Source organism: Thamnophis elegans, chromosome 14 (assembly GCF_009769535.1).
Source record: "Thamnophis elegans isolate rThaEle1 chromosome 14, rThaEle1.pri, whole genome shotgun sequence".
In the NCBI taxonomy this organism is placed as follows: domain Eukaryota; kingdom Metazoa; phylum Chordata; class Lepidosauria; order Squamata; family Colubridae; genus Thamnophis; species Thamnophis elegans.
The window spans coordinates 7,320,712-7,329,202 of NC_045554.1; the positions used below are offsets into that span (position 1 = coordinate 7,320,712).

The 8,491-nt window shown below is 45.6% G+C and overlaps 1 long non-coding RNA gene across 1 annotated transcript; it reads left to right on the forward strand.

Moving 5' to 3' along the window:
• The first annotated feature begins 469 nt into the window (after positions 1–469).
• LOC116517435 lies at positions 470–6,935 on the forward strand. The gene is made up of 3 exons (XR_004256461.1): positions 470–818; positions 5,231–5,327; positions 6,600–6,935. It is a non-coding gene; the product is annotated as an uncharacterized LOC116517435 (long non-coding RNA).
• Positions 6,936–8,491: the final 1,556 nt, after the last annotated feature.

Below are 8,491 nucleotides of genomic sequence, written 5' to 3' on the forward strand. Positions count from 1 at the left end.
GCTAGGTGTGGCTGTTGGCTGTTAGTAGATTTTAGAGATTTCTTGCCTGGTGTAACTGGCCATGGCATGGTTCTTAGAACCAGAAAACAGCTCAATGGCCCATTTTAAGGCTAGGTGTGGCTGTTGGCTGTTAGTAGATTTTAGAGATTTCTTGCCTGGTGTAACTGGCCATGGCGTGGTTCTTAGAACCAGAAAACAGCTCAACGTCCCATTTTAAGGCTAGGCGTGGCCGTTGGCTGTTAGTGGATTTTAGAGATTTCTTGCCTGGTGTAACTTTGGCCATGGCATGGTTCTTAGAACCAGAAAACAGCTCAATGTCCCATTTTAAGGCTAGGCGTGGCTGTTGGCTGTGAGTAGATTTTAGAGATTTCTTGCCTGGCATAACCTTGGCCATGGCATGGTTCTTAGAACCAGAAAACAGCTCAACGGCCCATTTTAAGGCTAGGCGTGGCTGTTGGCTGATAATTAAGGGGTGTATGGGGTGTTCAGGGAGGGGGTAGCACTTCTGGTGGAGGGGCATGTCGTGTCCTTTTGGGGCAGCCCTTCCACCTTTGGTCCCCACCTGTCACTCAGCTCTCACCTGTGGCTCCTAGTAGCTGTATCATGCGCAGCGGCCACACCCCGGGCAACAGCTTCGACAGGCTGGCTAAACCAGGTTGAGAGTAGCCGTTGGCTCATTGGCCTTCGGTGAGATAGGGACTTGTCTATCCAGAGCATGTGAAGATAGATTCCAGCGGACTGAGCGGATGAAACCTTCTAGAATTGGACAACGGTGATGAAGGCGGTCTTTGCAAGCGATGTGGTACCCTAAGAGCACGGTAAGACTCAAAGATGCCCTGGTCAACCTCCGCGCCCAGCCCATCTCCAGCTGTCTCTTGTCCTGCTATTGGAGCAAGATGGAATCTGGGAAGAAAGAGTGCGGCTGACTATATGCAGCTCTCCCTCAATTTAATCCAATTCACGCGTAAATCTTGACACACACACCCCAATTCCCATGAATAGATTTTAGAGTTTTCTTGCCTGGCATAACTTTGCCCATGGCACAACTCTCAGTATCAGAAAATGGAGCTCAATGGCCCATTTTAGCAATAGCAATAGCAATAGCAGCAGTTAGACTTATATACCGCTTCATAGGGCTTTCAGCCACCTCGGCTCATTTTAAGGCTAGGCATGGCTGTTGGCTGATAACAGATGTTTAGAGTTTTCTGAAGGCAGGTCTCTTATTTCAAACCCCACCCCTCTGACCCTGGCACCCAAGGCCTCTGCCATCCACTGAGAAGGCAGAGGCTCCATCCCTCAATGTGGGGATCGGCAGGCGTTTAGTTGTCCCGCACCACGAATTGGCGAAGAATATGTTTCCTTGGGTGAATTGGTTGTGATCATGCGGAGGTGGGTGGGGAGCACAGGACACCACTGTGTGTGGGGGCATGGAGTGCTGGTAGAGGGCCAGCTTAAAACCCCTAAGGTAGGTCAGCTGTGATGGGGGGCAGTGGCTGAAGTGAGCTCAAAAAAATTGCGATTAAGTGTCCCATTCCACTTGCTGTATATGATGTCAGACTGAACATTAATCTGCACGTTATTAGACGAACAACTAGGAGGAACACCTGAATGACAACTGCAAACCTACCTGAGCTGTGTAAACTCCATGCCCCCCCCAATGATTCCTGAAACTGTATCCACCTGTCTTTGAGCCCACTAGAATATTCAAGCAGGGAATACTGTTGAGAAACTAATGCTGGCTCTCCCAGCTGATCATTAGTTATCTTTGGTTCGGCACTTCATAAATTATTTGCAGTGGTTCTCTGCTTTTACGCGTAATGATAAAATAGTCTTGTCAGTAAGAATGAGGCTCAAATGGAGTTTCAGGATAAGAAATGTGAGGTATGCCTGATTCAGTAATCTGGGGGAGGCAGATTAAGAGCAGAGCCCAAGAATATGATATATAAAAGTGTGTGATTTATCGAAGAAAGGACAGGCACCCGGTTTTCCTTATCTCCAGGACAGTGTGTGGAACTGCTGAATGCAATGATTCCAGAGACCAAATCGTCAAGAAAATTTGGGATTTTTTAAAAGAACCTTGACTCTATCAATGTGTTGGCTAAGAGAATTGTTCTTTTTAAAAAAAATGTAAATATGTTTTATTTTCATTTTCATTTCATATAGTCACATATATACTGTGCATAACCGGGGCCATATAACATTGAACAATAAACACAGCCATCCTTGTCAACAGTACTCCCCAAAATACAACCCCAATATACCACTTCAACCCTCCATACACCCTTTCTTTCACCCCCCTCCAACTTTCCTTTCTCCCCTCCAACATTCCCCTCTACCCTACTTCCCCTCCCCCTCTATCACTCCTCTCTCCCAATACACTCCCTCCCTTCCATCTCACCCTCCCTCCCATCCTCTCTCCCACCCTCTCTACCCCTCTTTCTTCTTTCCCTCTGCTCCTCCCTTCGGTGTATTTCTACTATCTATCAATATATTCAGCTTCCTATTTTTACACTAGAATTAAAAAAGCAACAGTATACAAGTGCAATCATGTTACTTTAAAATCTAGCACATACGCTAAGAGAATTGTTCTGTGCAGGTAAAAGCAGAACAAGGTTCCCTATCTGAGGGGAGAGGGTTGTCTTTTTTGTGTGTGTGTGATGTCTTTGACAACCAAAGTGGAACCTACCCATAGTGGTCATAAGTCATGATAGTTGTAAAACAGATCTCCCCCTTAACGACTGATGGTTTTATGCCTTTTTTGCAGCAGCCATTAAGTGTAAACTATAAATTAATTTAGACACTGGAAAGTCCACTTTTGCTTCTTTGGCCCTAAAATAAGCTTGATCTGAAGCAGAAAGAGGACAAATCACATTTATTTTTTATATGTAGACCCAAAAGCAAAAAAGTAGCAATAGCAATAGCAGTTAGACTTATATACCGCTTCATAGGGCTTTCGGCCCTCTCTAAGCGGTTTACAGAGTCAGCATATCGCCCCCACAGTCTGGGTCCTCATTTCACCCACCTCGGAAGGATGGAAGGCTGAGTCAACCTTGAGCCGGTGAGATTTGAACCGCCGAACCGCAGATAACAGTCAGCTGAAGTGGCCTGCAGTACTGCACCCTAACCACTGTGCCACCTTATGGGGTGAATAACACCCCATGCTATAAAGCATATAGCTGAGATTAGCATATGTGCAGACACACACACCCCCAATTCCCACAAAAGCAGGCATCAGCAGTATAGCATTTCTACGCATCTGGTTTATTTATCGATTGGTTTTACTGCTTCTAATCTACAAAGAAAGAATAAGAAAAGACAATAACCAAATATCAATTGAAGTGATAACACAAAAAACAAAAACAAAACCAGAAAAAGACAGGATATTAAAAAAAAAACACAGCGAGGAACAAGTAATACCCGTCAGAGTAAATCTTTATAGAGCAAAATTCAGGGCCTATGATAACTGACAGCTCTGACATTTTTGCAATGCTTCACTATGCTTGCTGGCATCTTGCCATGAGCAGGGCGAGGGGGAGGGATAGAGGAAATTGGGGAGGCTGTGCAGGTGGAAAGGAGATGGATGTTGGGGAGGGGAGGGCAGACAGAATGGATAATGATGCCCTGGAGCTGTGCAACTTCATCTTTCATGGCAGTGCTCCAGAAGAGATGTGAAGATCCCCCTCACCGATTGCAAAGCCAGAATGCGAATAGCAATAGCAGTTAGACTTATATACCGCTTCATAGGACTTTCAGCCCTCTCTAAGCGGTTTTACAGAGTCAGCATATCGCCCCCAACAATCTGGGTCCTCATTTCACCCACCTCGGAAGGATGGAAGGCTGAGTCAACCCTGAGCCGGTGAGATTAGAACCACTGAACTGCAGATAACAGTCAGCTGAAGTGGCCTGCAGTACTGCACCCTAACCACTGCACCACCTCGGCGCATAAAGACTATCAGCCAGAGCCAAGAGACCTGTGGCTGCCTACACCCAAGAATTGATAAACGAAGTGCTGCATGGACACCTGTATAAGGGAGGCCCAGTTTTTGAGCTCTGGTGGCGCGGTGGTTAGAGTGCAATACTGCAGGTTACTTCTGCTGACTGCCAGCAGTTCGGCAGTTCGAATCTCACCAGGCTCAAGGTTGACTCAGCCTTCCATCCTTCCGAGGTGGGCAAAATGAGGACCCAGATTGTTGGGGGGGGGTGGAGGGGCAGACTCTGTAAACCACTTAGAGTGGGCTGTAAAGTGGTATATAAGTCTAAATGCTATTTGCTAGTTTACTTGTATGATACTTTAAGGTACATTGAAACCACGGCTGAGCAAGTGAAACTGGCCCAAGTCATACTCAGAAAACTCCTGGCTGCTCAACTATACGCTAAATTCTCCAAGTGCAAATTCCATCAAAACAAAATTGACTTACCTTGGGTTCTATATCACCCACAACGGGATAGAAATGGCCTCCGAGACGGTGCGGGCAGTCCTACAGTGGGCTTCTCCCTACCCCAAGAAACAGCTCCAACGTTTCTTGGGATTTGCAAAGTTTTACTGTCAATTAATCCCATCCTTTGTTCAGGTATGTATCACCATCTTACAGAAAACGAAAGGGGGAGGGGGAAGCCCAAACCCAATCAGCCACTGAAATGGACAGCGGAGTGCCGGTTGAAAAACTCAAATGCCTGTTTGTGGTGGAGCTCGCACTTAAAGCAGTGTGAGGTGGTAGGCTGAACCAAAGTAGGCCTCAAGCCTGAACCAAACTGGGTTTCATGATATTAAGCTTCAACTGTGCATATATAGAAATAGCAAAGGTTTGCTTTTAGGACGTGGTGCGGTTAGACACGGGTTAGAAGGAAGTCTGCACACGAAATATGCTGAAGCAAAGTATCTGTATTAATCTATCTGCTGGCTTGACTGTAAATCTGTTTGGTAGACACATTGTTAGTTCCTCAAAATATATGCTATGTTTAACCGTTGGCTGACTTATGTATTATGACTTCCTGTAGACATAATATTGCTGTAACTCAAGGGCAAATCTTGAGGGGTGTTTCCAAAACTAACAGATGGCTTTAGCTAAAAGCGATAAACTATAAAAGGAATTTCCTACTTTCACTCAGGGTTCAGGCCATTATTTCTGAGCCTGTGCAATAAACTTTTCCTTCTCTGAAGAGCTGGCTTTCGTGTCCTGTCTTTTCTACAACAAGTGAACTCTTAACACCTTCTTTGTCATCCAAGCAGACACGAGTGACATGACTGTGGATGCAGAGCTGATGCATAAGGGACCTTGCAGTCGTGTGCCTACACTTCCAAAAAACTGAGCGAAACAACACAACAGGTAGGTAGTATGAGACAAGGAAGCCTATGCATTGAGCTGGGCACTATTGACGTGGAAGCATTTTCTAGAGGAGAACAAAATTCCTTTTACAGTCTGAACAAAAGCCTAGAACTGCTTTAAAGGAAAAACACCCCAGAAAACTGTCCCACAAAGCAAGTACGGTGGGCTCAGTATTTTTAATTATTTGAATTTCACTTTAACGGTATCTCCCAGGCAGTTAGAACTTCTTGGAGGACGCCCTCTCCTGGCTGCCCCCAATACAACAGCTCTAAAGCTGAAATTGTTAGACCAGTCATCCCGTCCAAGCAATCGGCAGCACCACTCCCTACTCTAGAGCTCAAGGGAAATGCTTCGCCCACAAGGTGACAGATGATCTTGAAAGTAGAGTTGAAGGCGGAGAAAGTGGCTCAGGGACAGTGGTGGGTTTCAAAAATTGTTCGAACCTACTCTGTGGGTGTCGCCTCCTTTGTGGGAGTGGCTTGCTGCCCCATGTGACCAGATGGGAGTGGCTTGCCGCCCATGTGACCGGATATGAAGATGCCGACGAGACTTGTCAGAACCACCTTAAATTACCTCCCACACAGCACTGGCATGCATAAGAATAGGATGTAAACTTGTTTTTTAAAAGGCATCTTTGGTTTGCGTTAAAACAACTTCAACACACGCAACGTTCTGATTGCACCACAAACGCAGTCGTCATCCTTACCTTTCACAGAGGCACTGAGTTTTATAAATAGGAGCATGATAGTGTAGAGCAATCATATCCAAGGACCAGTGGTGGGTTTCAAAAATTTTTGGAACCTCTTCTGTAGGTGTGGCCTGCTTTCCGGGTCCACTGGTGGAACCTCTTTTAATCGGTTTGGTAGATTTGACGAACCGGTTCTACCGAATAGGTGCGAACTGGCAGGAACCCACCTCTGTTCAGGGACCACCAAACAGACTGTACTGTACATGATGACATAGCCTGGTTGGGGGGCAAATTGTATGTGCCTGAAAGCCAACAAATTGTAGTGGTGTAGAAAATGCCACAATTCAAAAACTGCAGGTCAATTTGGCTTTGTGAAAACCTTACACTTCACAAAGCGCCAATTCTGGGGTGGCTGTCACTAAAGAAGGACACTTATATAAGGATTCAGCCTTTCCTCTCATCTAGATGGACAAGTCAGCAAGTTAAGGCCTCGAAACTCCTTCATACATGCCATGGAGAATAACCAGGTAAACCCCAATGAATTCAATCGTTCTTTCCTTGTTTCTCTGTTGTTTTTTTTGCAGGACTAATGTCCATGTCAAGGGGGGGCAAATGTCAGCACTGCCATCTTCGCTAGGCTTGCTCGGGGGAAGCTGTGCAGGTGGAGAGAAGAACAGATGTTAGGAACTGCTATCTTCCACTGCTTCAAGGATGCCCGGCCTGGGAGAGAATGTGAAACCGATTACAATCAAAGTGGTTCTCAAAATGTCAAGCCAGGATGCTATTGGACGCTGATGTTCTGGTCAGAGGGGAGGGCCACGAATAGGGGAAAAATCTGTAACTTTGCGGGTGGGGGGGGAATACTCAGGCCTTGCTTTGCTTTTAATGCAACCTATAATCCTTAATAAAAGAACCTGTTGCTTGATCCAAATGGAGTCAAAAGTCTTTCTTTCCTAGAGACTTAACTTTGGGCAGATTTGACGATAACCCCAAATGGCAAAATATATTTTTTGTAAAATAAAAAAGGGAAAGGAAGAGAAAAGTTAAAATGTGAGATCCCCAAATCTCTTTGAGAAGATCTCCTACAATCGGGGGAAACGCCAAATGTTTTTTTGATACTTAAGTAAGATTTCAGATTCCAGGGATTGTCTTTGTGTTATGGGTTAAGTCTGTTGTATGAAGCTGTCCATTAACTCAACAGAGATAAGTTAGGCCCCTATATTTATGGTACTAGGGGTATTAAGCCTAGAATAATGGAGGGGGGAGTGTCACCCGAACCTTTGGGAAAGTGAAGCTGTTCATGTTGGGGGCAAAGGCTCAGGACCATCTTATTAAGTCGTAGTTCAGAAGATTTATTGCTCATGCTTAAACGCAAGAATCTAGTCAACTAAAGTTCAACACTAAATCGGCAGCAGATAAGGGTGAAATCAACGGAAATCAAGAAGGGTTTGATTTGGGCCATTTGCAGGAATGTAACAACTCTAGGCTGATGACTCACTTAACTCCGCCCCCAGCTCTCCCCGCTCTTCTCCTACATCACATATAGAAACAAAGACAACTACAGGTTGTTGTCCTCACTAAATAGCCACTCGCTCAGCAACTATTCAAAGTTTTCAAAGTTTAATAACATTTATATGCCGCCCAATCCCGTAGGACTCCGGGCGGCTAACAATACAAATAAATCAAAAAGAAGGGAAGGAAAGAAAAGATAGATTTAAAAACACACCATGCACTCCATTCCAAGTGGGGCTGCACCATATTTTGGGGTCAACAGCCCCAGGCTTGCCGGAACAGCCAGGTTTTAGTGGCTTTACAGAAGGCCGAGAGAGTGGGAAGGGTCCGGATCTCTGCGGGGAGATCATTCCACAGGGCTGGAGCAGCTACAGAGAAAGACCTCCCCCGAGTGGTCGCCAACCGGCATTGCCCAGTCGACGGTACCCGAAGGAGGCCCAATCTGTGAGATCTTACAGGTCGTTGGGAGGTATGTGGCAGGAGGCGGTCCCGTAGGTATCCAGGTCCCAAGCCATGTAGGGCTTTAAAGGTAACAATTAGCAAAGGTACAAAGGACCTCTTCAGAACTATTTATGACCCATTTTTCGCATGATCGCATTTTGAGTGCTTGGAAATTTAGCTTGCATTTACTGCTCTTTGCAGCATCCTGCAGCAGGTGACCACAATTTTCAGCATTTTGTTTTGCTGTGTTTTAAGTGTTTCTTTTTGGTTCACCACCTCTTAGGGAAAGGGGATTTATTTAACAACCACCACATTTGCTTAATGACTGCAGCATTCACTTAGCAATCCCTGTAAAAAGGTCGGGCGCAGAGCCGCATGATGATCTGCTTATCAACCACCACGATTTACAACCGTAATTCTGGTTGTGAGTTGAGGACTTATCTGTATTGGTATAAAGTACAAATGGGGCTACCCTTGAAAAGCGTTCGGAGACTACAGCTAGTCCAGAATGCAGCCGCGCGAG